Source organism: Mus musculus, chromosome Y (assembly GCF_000001635.26).
Source record: "Mus musculus strain C57BL/6J chromosome Y, GRCm38.p6 C57BL/6J".
Classification (NCBI taxonomy): Eukaryota; Metazoa; Chordata; class Mammalia; order Rodentia; family Muridae; genus Mus; species Mus musculus.
Genome location: NC_000087.7, coordinates 48,000,046 through 48,015,355, shown reverse-complemented (window position 1 = coordinate 48,015,355; position 15,310 = coordinate 48,000,046).

Below are 15,310 nucleotides of genomic sequence, written 5' to 3'. Positions count from 1 at the left end.
GGAGGAATTTCTTTTCTGGTCCAGTCTATTTGGAGCTCTGTATGCGTCTTGTATGTTCATGGGCATCTCTTTCTTTAGATTTGGGAAGTTTTTTTCAATAATTTTGTTGAAGATATTTGCTGGTCCTTTGAGTTGAAAATCTTCATTCTGATCCACCCCTATTATCCATAGGTTTGGTCTTCTCATTGTGTCCTCGATTTCCTGGATATTTTGAGTTAGGATCTTTTTGCATTTTCCATTTTCTTTGATTGTTGTGCCGATGTTCTCTATGGGATCTTTTGCACCTGAGATTCTCTCTTCCATCTCTTGTATTCTGTTGCTGATGCTCAAATCTATGGTTCTTTTTTTCTTTCCTAGGGTTTCTATCTCCAGTGTTGCCTCACTTTGAGTTTTCTTTATTGTGTCTACTTCCCTTTTTAGGTCTAGTATGGTTTTGTTCATTTCCATCACCTGTTTGGATATGTTTTCCTCTTTTTCTGTAAGGACTTCTACCTGTTTGATTGCGTTTTCCTGTTTTTCTTTAAGGACTTGTAACTCTTTAGCAGTGTTATCCTGTATTTCTTTAAGTGAGTTATTAAAGTCTTTCTTGATGTCCTCTACCATCATCATGAGATATGCTTTTAAATCTGCGTCTAGGTTTTCGGATGTGTAGGGGTGCCCTGGACTAGGCGAAGTGGGAGTGCTGGGTTCTGATGATGGTGAGTGGTCTTGGTTCCTGTTAGTAAGATTCCTACATTTACCTTTCACCATTTGGTAATCTCTGGAGTTAGTTGTTATAGTTGACTCTGTTTAGAGATTGTTCTTCTGGTGATTCTGTTACCGTCTATCAGCAGACCTGGGAGACAGACTCTCTCATCTGAGTTTCAGTGCTCAGAGCTCTCTCTGCTGGCAAGCTCTCCTCCTACAGGGAAGGTGCAAAGATTATCTTGTGTTTGGACCTCTCCTGGCTGAAGAAGTGGGCCCAAAACAGGACCTTTTCCAGAAGCTGTGTTGCTTGACAGGTCCCAGAAGCTGTCAGCTTCTTTGGTGCACACTCTCACCTGTGCAGACTAAGTTGCTAAGTTCGGTGGCGTCATAGAACCAAGGTGGCATCCGCTGCTCCTGAGGCTGAGGCCTTCCGAACCAGGCAGATACCTGTCCTTTGGTTGGGAGGCTGGCTGGCTTTCTATGGCCCGAAAAGGGTGCTGCCTCAGCGGTTCTGTGGCTTGGCCTGTCCCAGAAGCTGTCCGGTTCTGTGGTGCACTCTCTTACCTGTTCAGATTAATTTCCTAAGTTCGGCATAGTCCCTGAACCCCCACTATTATAATTAAGGCTGCTGTAAACACTGAAGGTTTACTCATGATATGGTAGAGCATTTTGGGGGTATATGCCCAGAAGTTGTATATATGAACATTCAGATAGACTTATTTCCCATTTTGTGAAGAAATGCCAGAATATTTTCCAGATTATAGAATCTGGAAAACACTTTGCAATCCCACTAGCAAAGATAAAGTGTTCTTTTTTATCTACATTTGCTCTAGCAGCTATTTTCACCTGACATTTTGGTCTCAACCATTCTGATTGGTTTAGGATGGAATCTCAGCGTGGTTTTGATTTGTATTTCACTATAAATGAGGATGTTGAACATTTCTTTAGTTGCTTCTCAGGCTTTTGAGATTCCTAAATTGAGAATTTTGTTTAGCTCTAGAGCTCATTTTTTCATTAGAATGTGTTTTTTTTTTTTTTTTTTGGTGTCTAGCTTCTTGAATTCTTTGTATATTTTGAATATTAGCCCTCGATCAGATGTAGGGTTAGTAAAGATCTTTTCTCCATTACTAGGTTGCCATTTTGTCCTATTGACAGTGTCCTTTGCCTTACAGAACCTTTTCAGTTTCAGAAGGTCCCATTTGTTAATTGATCAAGATATGCTTTCAGACAGGAACATGGCATGACTGTCCTAAAAGAGGCTATGCCATCAACTGACTGAGACAGATGCAGATATTTACAGCCATCCATTGGTCTAAACCCAGGAACCCTATGGAAGAGTTTGATCAAAGACTGAAGGAACTGAAGGGAATTACAACCCTATAGGAAGAACAACACCATGAAAAAACTAGATTTCCAGAATTCTCAGGTACTAAGCAACCAACCAAAAAGCATACATGTACTAGTCCATAACCGCTACTATACATATGTAGCAGAGGATAGCATTGTCTGGCCTCAGTGCGATGAGGATGTGTGCTTGTCCTGTGGAAGCTTTATGTCCCCAGAAAAGGGGAATACTAGAGATGTGGGTGGGAGAGTAAACTTTTAGAGAGAGGACGGAAGTGTGGTAGGTTCCTCATGGAGGGAGTATGCTGAAGAGGATCACATTTGAAATACAAATAAATAAAATAATTAGTAAAATGGATAGTATGACATAGTTTAGAATATCTTCAAAACAGGAGCATGAAAGTAATTGGATATAGGAAGATAAATTTAATTTTAAAGATTTTAGGTATGGTAGTCAAAATTCTTTAAAGAAAAAACTGAAATAATTATTTGTGTGTGTGTGTGTGTGTGTGTGTGTGTGTTTGTAGAGGGACTTATACACTGTGGTCCAGCCCAGGTATTTAAAAATAGATGTCTATAGAAAGAAAGTCAAGGAATCCAATAGATCTTCTGTCCACAAGACTGAATTTCCCAGATGTTCTTCAGTGTATGTTGGGCTCTCAAAGAAATATACTCTGAAACCTTCAAAAGAACAAGCATACCTGTGAGAATGAAGACAAGCAGGCAAAAACCAAATGGGTCTTCTACCTGCTTTACATAGGCTAGCACAAGAATATGTGTCCCAGAGTGAGGATAGGTTTTTAGACCTCAAATGAGGAAATGAACCAAAAATCACTTATATCCAGTGCTTTTCACTTTTAGTTAATTCAATATTCAGTAAAGTTAACAACTAAGACTAGCAATGACAAAGGTAGAAGTCATAGAAGTAATATGCCTGGCAACCTATCTCCTATATAACAACCAAATAGACAAGTAATAAAATTCAGACAAATAAGCTTTATTCAATAATAAAATATTGGGAAGACAAACAAGGGAATAGGTGTTGCAAAGTCTATCTTACAGTTTAAACACAGTGTACACGTTTAAACAGGAGGTGATATATTTATGCCCACAACTGACATGTTAACTCAGTGCCTGTTCTATGGTCAAAGTTGTCCATTTAGTGTGAAAATTTTACTCAGAAGCAATTTATGCCTCTAGCTGTCACCATAGCTTCAGTCTTATTATGATTTGAATATATAATATTTTGAGTAGTCTAATATATTTAAACAGTTGGTCTCCAGCTGGAGACAGTGTTTGGGAAGGTTATGGAACATTTAGGAATGTTTTTTACAAACATTTCACATATTGTTCTATAATGAATATTAGGAAAAAATCCAATATATCAAGAAAAGAAAGAAAAAGAAACACAAGTCTAAGTGGATCAAAGAACTCCATATAAAACCAGAGACACTGAAACATATAGAGAAGACAGTGGATTAAAGCCATTAAGATATGGGCACAGGGGGAAAATTCTTGAACAGAAGAGCAACGGCTTGTGCTGTAAGATCAAGTATCCACAAACCGGACCTCAGAAAATTGCAAAGCTTCTGTAAGGAAAAAGACACTGTCAATAACACAAAAGACCACCAATAGATTGGGAAAGGATCTTTATCTATCCTAGATCATATATGAGACTAATATCCAATATACATAAAGAACTCAGGAAGATGAATTCCAAAGAATCAAATAACCCTATTAAAAATGGGGTACAGTGCTAAACAAAAAATTCTCAACTGAGGAATTCAGAATGTACGAGAAGCAAAAAGATGTTCAACATCCTTAATCATCAGAGAGATACAAATCAAAACAACCTTGAGATTCCATCCACCTCACACCATTCAGAATGGCTAAGATCAAAAATTCAGGTGACAGTAGATGCTGGTGGGGAATGGAGAATGAGGAACACTCCTCCATTATTGGTGAGATTACAATTTGATACAACCACTCTGAAAATCAGTGTTGTGGTTCCACAGAAAATTGGACATAGTAATACAGGAAGATCCAGGAATACCACTCCTGGGCATATACCCAGAAGATGTTCTGAAGAATAAAAAATTAATTACTGAACTCTTCCTCACCCCAGAGCCCGACCCCTCCCATCTAGAGAGTGTTCCCAGAATGCTCCTGAACTCCTCACCCCAGAATGCATTCCTGAACTCCTCACCCTAGAGTTCGAACCCTCCCAAATAAAAACTGTTCCAAGAACATTTTTGAGATAAGGGCCTCCTGGAACAACCTCAGAATGAACCAGATACATTGCCAAATAATAGGACATGACCCCTTAGTTACGTAGAATACCTTGGCAGAACCCCTTGTCCCTTGGCAGAACCCCTTAGTTACATAATCTTGTACTTTCCCTGCCCCGCTCTCCCCCCTTGAGTTTTCCTATATAAGCCTGTGAAAAATTTGGCTTATCGTCGATTCTCCTCTACACCACTAGGTGTATGAGTTTCGACCCCAGAGCTCTGGTCTATGTGCTGCTTTCATGCTGCTGCTCTATTAAATCTTGCCTTCAACATTTTGAGTTCGGTCTCAGTGTCTTCTCGGGTCCGCGGCTGTCCCGAGGCTTGAGTGAGGGTCTCCTTTCGGGGGTCTTTCATTTGGGGGCTCGTCCGGGATCAGCGCGATCACCCAGAGACCCTAGACCCACTTTAAGGTAAGATTTTTTGACCTGTCTTGGTCTGGTGTCTGTGTTCTGTTTCTAAGTTTGGTGCGATCGCAGTTTCGGTTTTGCGGACGCTCAGTGAGACCGCGCTCCGAGAGGGAACGCAGGGTGGATAAGGATAGACGTGTCCAGGTGTCCACAGTCCGTTTACCCTGGGAGACGTACCAGGAGGAACAGGGGAGGACCAGGGACGCCTGGTGACCCCTTTGGAGGCCAAGAGACCATCTTTGGTTGCGAGATCGTGAGTTCGAGTCCCACCTCGTGCAGAGGGTCTCAATCGGCCGGCCTTAGAAAGGCCATCTGATTCTCTGAGTTGCTTGTGGTCGACGCGAAGTCGCCGCCGCTTTTGGTTTCTTTTTTGTCTTAGTCTCGTGTTCACTCTTGTTGTGTCTACTATTATTCTGGAAATGGGACAATCTGTGTCCACTCCCCTTTCTCTAACTCTGGAGCATTGGAAGGAGGTGCGGGTCAGAGCCCACAACCAGTCGGTGGAGGTCAGAAAGGGTCCGTGGCAGACCTTTTGCACCTCCGAGTGGCCGACATTTGGAGTGGGCTGGCCACCAGAAGGTGCTTTTGACTTGTCACTAACTGCCGCCGTCAGGCAAATTGTTTTTCAGGAGGAAGGGGGTCACCCTGATCAGATCCCCGACATTGTGACCTGGCAGAATCTCGTCCAATTCCCACCTCCGTGGGTCAAGCCTTGGACCCCAAATTCTTCGAAAATGACGGTTGCGGTTGCTCAGTCTGATGCAGCCGGAAAGTCCAGCCCGTCAGCTCCCCCCAAGATTTATCCAGAGATTGACGACCTCCTCTGGATGGACTCCCAACCTCCCCCTTATCCACTGCCCCAGCAGCCACCTGCAGCCGCCCCACCACAGGGACCAATAGCGAGAGGGGCACAGGGACCGGCGGGGGGGACTCGGAGCCGACGAGGCCGAAGCCCCTGGGAAGAAGGGGGGCCGGATTCAACAGTTGCCTTACCACTTAGAGCACATGTGGGAGGGCCAGCGCCAGGACCCAATGATCTCATTCCTTTATAATACTGGCCTTTTTCCTCTACTGATTTATATAATTGGAAAACTAACCACCCTCCTTTCTCAGAGAACCCCTCTGGGCTTACTGGGCTTCTTGAGTCACTTATGTTCTCCCATCAACCCACTTGGGATGATTGTCAGCAGCTTTTGCAGGTTCTTTTTATCACAGAAGAAAGAGAAAGAATCCTGATGGAGGCGAGAAAAAATGTTCTGGGAGAGGACGGCACACCCACTGCCCTCCCTAACCTCGTGGACGAGGCTTTCCCCTTGAACCGCCCCAACTGGGACTACAACACCGCGGAAGGTAGGGGACGCCTCCTTGTCTATCGCCGGACTCTAGTGGCAGGTCTCAGAGGAGCCGCTAGACGGCCCACCAATTTGGCTAAGGTAAGAGAGGTCTTGCAGGGGCAGACTGAACCACCCTCAGTCTTCCTTGAGCGTCTAATGGAGGCATATAGGAGGTACACCCCTTTTGACCCCTTGTCAGAGGGGCAGAGAGCCGCTGTAGCCATGGCCTTCATTGGTCAGTCCTCTCCCGACATTAAGAAAAAGCTGCAAAGGCTGGAGGGGCTCCAAGATCATACGCTCCAAGATTTAGTAAAAGAAGCAGAGAAAGTCTATCATAAGAGGGAAACAGAAGAGGAGAGGCAGGAGAGAGAGAAGAAAGAAATAGAGGAGAGGGAAAATAGACGGGATCGCCGTCAGGAGAGAAATTTGAGTAAAATTTTGGCCGCAGTTGTGAATGATAGACAGTCAGGAAAAGGTAAAACAGGGCTCCTGGGCAACAGGGCAGTGAAACCGCCAGGTGGCAGAAAGATACCACTGGAAAAAGACCAATGCGCCTATTGCAAAGAGAAAGGACACTGGGCTAGAGATTGCCCTAAAAAACGGGAGCGATCCAAGGTCCTGACCCTAGAAGAGGATTAGGGAAGTCGGGGCTCAGACCTCCTCCCTGAGCCTAGGGTAACTTTGTCCGTGGAGGGGACTCCCGTCAACTTCCTGATAGACACCGGAGCAGAGCATTCAGTACTCACTAGCCCCCTAGGCAAGCTAGGCTCTAAAAAGACCATGGTGATTGGAGCCACTGGTAGTAAATTTTACCCCTGGACGACCGAACGAGCCCTACAGATAAACAAGAACATAGTGACCCATTCCTTCCTGGTGATACCTGAGTGTCCTGCTCCCCTCTTGGGGTGCGATCTGCTAACCAAACTAAAGGCTCAAATCCAATTTACTTCAGAAGGCCCACAAGTAAGCTGGGGAAAAGCCCCCGTTGCCTGCCTTGTCCTCAACACAGAGGAAGAGTATCGGTTGCATGAAGAGCAACCCAAAAATGCAGTCTCTTCAGGCTGGCTAACTGCATTCCCCAATGTCTGGGCAGAACAAGCAGGAATGGGGTTGGCTAAACAAGTGCCTCCGGTTGTGGTAGAACTTAAAGCTGATGCCACCCCCATCTCGGTAAGACAATACCCCATGAGCAAGGAAGCTAGGGAGGGCATCCGGCCTCATATCCAGAGGTTGCTAGACCAAGGAGTTTTAGTGGCCTGTCAGTCCCCCTGGAATACACCACTTCTGCCTGTTCGAAAACCAGGGACTAATGACTATCGCCCGGTGCAAGACCTCCGGGAAGTTAACAAAAGGGTCCTGGACATTCACCCCACAGTCCCGAACCCGTACAATTTATTAAGCTCTCTCCCACCTGAGAGAACATGGTATACAGTCCTAGACTTAAAAGATGCCTTCTTTTGCCTGCGCTTGCACCCTAAGAGTCAGCTCCTGTTTGCCTTTGAATGGAGGGACCCAGAAGGCGGACAGACTGGTCAACTAACCTGGACTAGGCTACCACAGGGGTTCAAAAATTCCCCCACCCTGTTTGACGAGGCCCTCCATCGGGATCTCGCGCCTTTTTGCGCTTGAAACCCTCAGCTTACCCTACTACAATATGTGGATGATCTCTTGGTCGCGGCAGCCTCGAAGGAGCTGTGTCAGCAGGGAACTGAGAGGCTCCTCGCAGAACTGAGTGACTTGGGGTATCGAGTTTCGGCTAAAAAGGCACAAATTTGTCAAACTGAGGTAACCTACCTGGGGTATACCTTCCGAGGGGGTAAAAGATGGCTCACAGAGGCCCGGAAGAAGACTGTTATGATGATCCCATCGCCAACTACCCCACGGCAGGTACGTGAGTTTCTGGGGACTGCTGGCTTTTGTAGACTCTGGATTCCAGGCTTTGCAACCCTAGCGGCACCTCTATATCCTTTGACTAAGGAAGTGTTTCCTTTTGAGTGGAAAGAAGAGCACCAAAGAGCTTTTGAGGCTATCAAATCGTCTCTAATGACTGCCCCCGCGCTAACATTACCTGACTTGACTAAGCCTTTTGTCCTATATGTGGACGAGAGAGCGGGCGTAGCCAGGGGAGTGTTGACACAAGCACTGGGACCCTGGAAGAGACCTGTAGCCTATTTGTCAAAGAAATTAGATCCCGTTGCTAGTGGATGGCCCACATGCCTGAAAGCTATTGCGGCAGTGGCCCTGCTGATTAAAGATGCTGACAAATTGACAATGGGACAACAGGTGACTGTTGTAGCCCCTCATGCCTTGGAAAGTATTGTGCGGCAGCCACCTGACAGATGGATGACAAATGCCCGAATGACACACTATCAGAGCCTGCTGCTAAATGAGCATGTAACCTTTGCGCCCCCTGCCATCCTCAACCCAGCTACCCTTCTCCCTCTAACAAATGATTCCGTCCCAGTACATCAATGTACAGACATCCTCGCTGAAGAAACTGGGACCAGAAGAGACCTGACTGACCAACCCTGGCCTGGAGCTCCCAGTTGGTATACGGACGGCGGCAGTTTCCTGATAGAGGGGAAGCGAAAGGCTGGAGCTGCGGTGGTGGACGGGAAAAAGGTAACTTGGGCAAGCGCTTTGCCTGAAGGAACGTCGGCACAAAAGGCTGAACTTATAGCGCTTATACAAGCCCTCCGAGAGGCTAAAGGTAAAATCGTTAACATCTACACTGACAGCCGCTATGCTTTTGCTACCGCACACATCCATGGGGCCATCTACAGGCAGCGAGGGCTATTGACCTCGGCTGGTAAAGACATTAAAAACAAAGAAGAAATTCTGGCCCTGTTGGAAGCCATACATGCACCTAAGAAGGTAGCCATCATCCACTGCCCCGGCCACCAAAGAGGAGAAGACTTGGTGGCCAAGGGCAACCGAATGGCAGACTCAGTGGCAAAACAAGTTGCTCAAGGGGCCATGATCTTAACTGAAAAAGGTGATCCGCCCAAAAGCCCTGAGGATGAGAGGTATAACATAAAAGAGCTATTGTGGACCAGTGATCCCCTCCCATACTTTTTCGAAGGGAAAATAGAATTGACTCCTGAAGAAGGAATAAAATTTGTGAAAGGACTACACCAATTCACCCACCTGGGAGTTGAAAAAATGATGAGACTAATTAAAAATTCCCGATACCAAGTCTCCAACCTGAAGTCAGTGGCTCCAAAGATTATAGACTCCTGCAAACCATGTGCATTCACTAATGCGACTAGAGCCTACAAAGAACCTGGAAAGAGACAACGGGGAGACCGTACTGGAGTGTATTGGGAGGTAGATTTTACTGAAGTTAAACCTGGAATGTATGGTAACAAGTATCTGTTAGTATTTGTAGACACTTTTTCAGGATGGGTTGAGGCGTTTCCCACTAAAACTGAGACTGCCCAGATTGTGGCCAAGAAGATCCTTGAAGAAATCCTGCCAAGATTTGGAATCCCTAAGGTAATCGGGTCCGATAATGGACCAGCCTTTGTTGCCCAGGTAAGTCAGGGCTTGGCCACTCAGTTGGGCATCGATTGGAAATTATACTGTGCTTACCGCACTCAAAGCTCAGGACAGGTAGAGAGGATGAATAGGACCTTAAAAGAGACCTTGACTAAATTAGTCATTGAGACCGGCGGGAAAGACTGGGTGACTCTCCTCCCTCTTGCGCTCTTCCGAGCCCGAAACACCCCTGGACGTTTCGGGCTCACTCCTTTTGAAGTTCTGTATGGAGGACCTCCCCCCTTAATGGAAGCTGGTGGAACATTGGTTTCCGACTCTGACCCTGTCTTACCCTCCTCTTTGCTTATTCATTTAAAGGCCCTAGAAGTGATTAGGACACAGATTTGGGACCAACTGAAGGCAGCCTATACCCCAGGGACCACCGCAGTACCCCACGGGTTCCGAGTTGGAGACAAAGTCTTGGTCAGACGGCATCGAACCGGCAGCCTCGAGCCACGGTGGAAGGGACCCTATTTGGTGTTACTGATAACCCCTACTGCGGTAAAAGTTGACGGGATTGCCTCCTGGATCCACGCCTCCCACGTCAAGAGGGCCGCCAGTCAAGATGAAGAAAACCATGAAGACGATTGGACAGTGGCAGCCACTGACAATCCTCTTAAGCTTCGTTTGCGCCGCAGGCGCCACCCTGAGCCTAGGGAACCATAACCCTCATGCTCCAATTCAACAGTCTTGGGAAGTGCTTAATGAGGAGGGAAACATTGTGTGGGCAACCACTGCAGTCCATCCCCTCTGGACTTGGTGGCCTGATCTCACACCTGACATCTGTAAGTTAGTGGCAGGATCCCCCAAATGGGACCTCCCCGATCATACCGATCTTAGTAACCCACCCCCTGAAGAGCGGTGTGTCCCAAACGGGATAGGGAGCACATATGGGTGTTCGGGGCAGTTTTACCGAGGTAATCTTAGAGCTGCACAATTTTATGTTTACCCTGGTCAGGGTCAGAGCAAAAGGCTTCAACGAGAATGTGGAGGGGCATCAGATTACTTTTGTGGTAAATGGACATGTGAAACGACAGGGGAAGCTTACTGGAAGCCCTCCTCTGGCTGGGACCTAATCACGGTAAAAGGAGGAAGTGACTATGATAAGTCAAACGAAGGAGAAAGAAACTCCTATAAATATCCAGAGAATGGGTGCGCTTTTGAAAACAGCCCCCCAGGACCATGCAAAGGTAAATGCTGCAACCCCCTACTTATAAAGTTCACCGAGAAAGGGAAACAACACCGTCTAAGTTGGCTTAAAGGAAATAGGTGGGGTTGGTGAGTATACATTCCACCAAGAGATCCTGGGTTCATTTTCACGATCAGGCTGACAGTGAGAGACCCGGCGGTGACACCCGTTGGGCCTAACAAGGTCCTTATAGAACAGGGCCCCCCGTCGTACCGGCTCCCCCAAAGGTCCCAGCCGTACCAGCTCCACAGCCCAACTCAGTGGTACCCTCCCTAGGGACTAATACTCCCCTCATAAAGCCTACCTTGGCTTCCCCACCACCCCTAGGTACAAAGGACTGTCTGGTCAGTCTAGTCCAGGGAGCTTTTTTAGCTTTAAATAGAACTAACCCTAATATGACTCAATCATGCTGGTTATGCTATACCTCTAGCCCCCCTTATTATGAAGGAATAGCTCAGATCAGAACTTATAATATCACTTCAGATCATTCTCAATGTCTTTGGGGAGAAAACAGAAAGTTGACTCTAGCAGCAGTTTCCGGAAGAGGGCTTTGTTTGGGCCAGGTACCTCAGGATAAAGGGCACCTCTGTAATCAGACCCAGAACATCCAGTCTAGCAAAAGTGGTCAGTATCGAGTGCCCCCCTTAGACACAGTATGGGCTTGCAATACCGGTCTCACTCCTTGTGTGTCTATGTCTGTTTTTAATAGTTCCAAAGATTTCTGCATTTTGGTTCAGCTTATTCTTAGACTCCTGTATCATGATGATAGCTCCTTTTTAGACAAATTTGAGCATCGGGTCCGCTGGAGAAGAGAGCCCGTTACCTTAACTTTGGCAGTTCTATTAGGATTAGGAGTAGCGGCTGGAGTAGGTACAGGAACCGCTGCCTTAATTAAGACCCCCCAATACTATGAAGAACTACGTGCAGCTATGGATGTTGATCTTAGAACTATAGAACAGTCTATAACCAAATTAGAAGAATCTTTAACTTCCCTGTCCGAAGTGGTGCTACAGAATAGAAGGGGATTAGACTTATTATTCCTTAAAGAAGGAGGACTCTGTGCTGCCCTAAAAGAAGAATGTTGTTTTTATGTTGACCATTCAGGAGTAATCAAAGATTCTATGGCCAAACTTAGAGAACGCCTAGATATACGTAAAAGAGAAAGAAAAAGCCAACAAGGATGGTTCGAGAGCTGGTTTAATAAGTCCCCTTGGCTCACCACTCTATTCTCCACCATAGCAGGACCTTTGATTACTCTTATGCTTTTGCTTACTTTTGGCCCCTGCATCCTTAATAAGTTAGTAGCTTTTATTAGAGAAAGGATAAATGCAGTACAGGTTATGGTACTAAGGCAACAATATCGGGGCCTTCAGGAGGAGAAAACTCGCTCTAAGATTAGAACTATCTCCTAAAAGAAGTGGGGAATGAAGAATAAAAAATTAATTACTGAATTCTTCCTCACCCCAGAGCCCGACCCCTCCCATCTAGAGAGTGTTCCCAGAACGCTCCTGAACTCTTCACCCCAGAATGCATTCCTGAAATCCTCACCCTAGAGTTCGAACCCTCCCAACTAAAGACTGTTCCAAGAACATTTTTGAGATAAGGGCCTCCTGGAACAACCTCAGAATGAACCAGATTCATTGCCAAATAATAGGACATGACCCTTAGTTACGTAGAATCCCTTGGCAGAACTCCTTGTCCCTTGGCAGAACCCCTTAGTTATGTAAACTTGTACTTTCCCTGCCCCGCTCTCCCCCCTTGAGTTTTCCTATATAAGCCTGTGAAAAATTTGGCTGGTCGTCGATTCTCCTCTACACCACTAGGTGTATGAGTTTCGACCCCAGAGCTCTGGTCTATGTGCTGCTTTCATACTGCTGCTTTATTAAATCTTGCCTTCAGCATTTTGAGTTCGTTCTCAGTGTCTTCTTGGGTCTGCGGCTGTCCCGAGGCTTGAGTGAGGGTCTCCTTTCGGGGGTCTTTCAGTTCCAACTTGTAATAAGAACACATGCTCCACTATGTTCATAGCAGCCTAATTTATAATAGCCAGAAGCTGGAATCTCTCACCTCCCAGGTCTCTGGTGCATTATAGGGTATCCTTGAAACATCCTATTTCCCGAGTTTGCCTATTTCCCTTATTTCTGCTGGCCCTCAAGGCTTCAGTCTTTTTCCCTTATACAATACCAGATCAGAATCCATCCCCTACTCTACCTCTTTCCACTTTTTCTCCCACGTTCGTTCTTCGCTCCCAACTTGTGGTTGATTTCTTCTCCCTCCCAATTAGGACCGAGGCGTCTTCCCTTGGGTACTTCAGCTTGTTGAGCTCTTTGAGTTCTGTGGACTGTATCCTGTGTATTCTGTAGTTTTTGTTGTTGTTTGTTTGGTTTGGTTTTGTTTGGTTTTGGGTTTTTGGCTAATATCCATTTGTTAGTGAATACATACCATGAATGTTCTTTTGTGTCTGAGTTACCTCACTAAGCATGGTATTTTCAGGTTCCATCTGTTTGCCTATTAATCTCTGGATGTCCTCATTTGTTGTTGTTGTTGTTGTTGTTGTTGTTGTTTGTTGTTGTTGTTGTTGGTGGTGGTGGTTTTGGATTTTTTTTTTTTGATGTCCTCATTCTTAATAGCAAAGTATGTTATGCTCTGGGTCCACAGGAAACCCAGATGAGCCCAAGAATTGCAAACTCTACTGAAACTCACAAAAAAAGTCTTATTTTCAAGTTCAACCTTGGTTTACCCAACTAGCATTCACTGCATGAATGTTGGCAAGTGACCCTGAATCCAAAAAACATTGGGTTTATATACAGTATTGGAATTGTGTAAATATTTATAGAAAAGGTGACTAGAAGGTGTAATCGTACTGAAGTGGGAGGGGGTATTCAGTGTCTGTTCAAGGACTAAGTTTATGGCCCGTTTTATCTGTCTGTGGGCTGACATCTGCTTACCTTTTACTTTTTCCATGGTGTCCCTTGAGCTTGCTTTTTCTCTAAGGTCTCAAGGATAGGTACTTGGAGTTCTTTCCAACAGGAGTTTTGGTTTTTGCACACACAGAGGCAGAGAGATTGTGTCCTCATTATGGGCCCTGTCATTGTAACTCTAGGGGAGGAAGAGGCAGCCTAGTCTGCTGCAGGAGGATGCAGCACAGAAACCATCTGTTTGCTATCTGCATTGCCGCAGGGGAAGGAGGACAGGGGAAAGGAGGATGGGAGCCTCTGTCTGTACAACACTGAAGTCTCTCTAGTATTAGTAATCTGTGGGTTACAACATTCTCCCCTCTTTTTGGTGACGCTAGAGGCCAATCATGTGCTCTTTATAGGCCTAAATCATCTGTGCTAACTGGTTTGTACTGGGACCTCATCACCATCAGTTGAATAGTCCCTAATCTCTGCTTTATATACTGAATAAGCTTTTTAATTATGCATGGCCCAAATGTGAGCAGCAACAAAAAAATTACAAGGGACCCTGTAATTGTGGAAATGAGAGTAGTTAACCGTGGGGAATTATCAAATAGGGAATGATGTCAGCTTTTGGAGTTTTCTTGTTCTCTTTGGCACCTCTCTATGCTTTCTCTAACCTTAGCTAGTGATTCTTTGATGCCAGAATGATTTACATAAAACCAACATTCTTTGAATACATCAACACACAAGCCTCCATGATGCAAGAACACAAAGTCTAACCCTTGTCTGTTCTGTTCAACTACCTCAGCCAGGGAATCTACATTTCACTCTAGGTGTGCAATGGATTTTTCTAAGCATTGGCTGTCTTGATCTGTATCTAATTTAAGGCTGTATAGTTATTCTCTTACAATGTTAGGGCTGCTATCCCAGTGCCTGCACCAGGTAGCCCTGCTCCCAAAATTATAGCCAACATTAGGGAAATAGTTTCTCTCTTCTGTCTTTTGAGGTCTCCCCCAACATGCCCTATTAGATTCTTCAGCACTATTTCCTCTGAATAACAGGTTATGCATGGCACCAATTGGACTAGAATAGAGAACTCCTTTGTGGTAGGGGAATTAAGAACCTCTCCATTCACACACAGAGTCAACTCTGTTGAAAAGGCCCACCATGCCTGTACGGGTGAAATAACATATTTGGAATGCACCATGGGCGTATTTTGGTTACAAATATGTTGATGTGACAAGGGAACTTTTCCCAGGAACATACCAGGCAGGTCCTCTGTCCTGATATGGTCTGTATGGTTAAGGTTCTGCCTTTTTGGGACCATATGCATGCAGTGTCTCTCTTGGACTCATTATATTTAGACATAAATCCAACACCTTCATAAGAAGGGTTTCTGGCATAATAACACAGCCAGCAGAAGATGGTTAGCTCTGGTTGGGAACTGGTCAAAATATGAAAGGTTTTTAGCATCCATGACCAGAGCAGATCTACGGGGGGGCGGGGAGCCTGCTGGGGAAGGACTGGGAGGTCAACAAACACTGGTTTGGGAACAGACTTTGGCATAGGTTTTTCAGGGCAAGACCTCTTGGTATAGGTTTAGTGTTTGCCAGAATTCGGTTTGGTC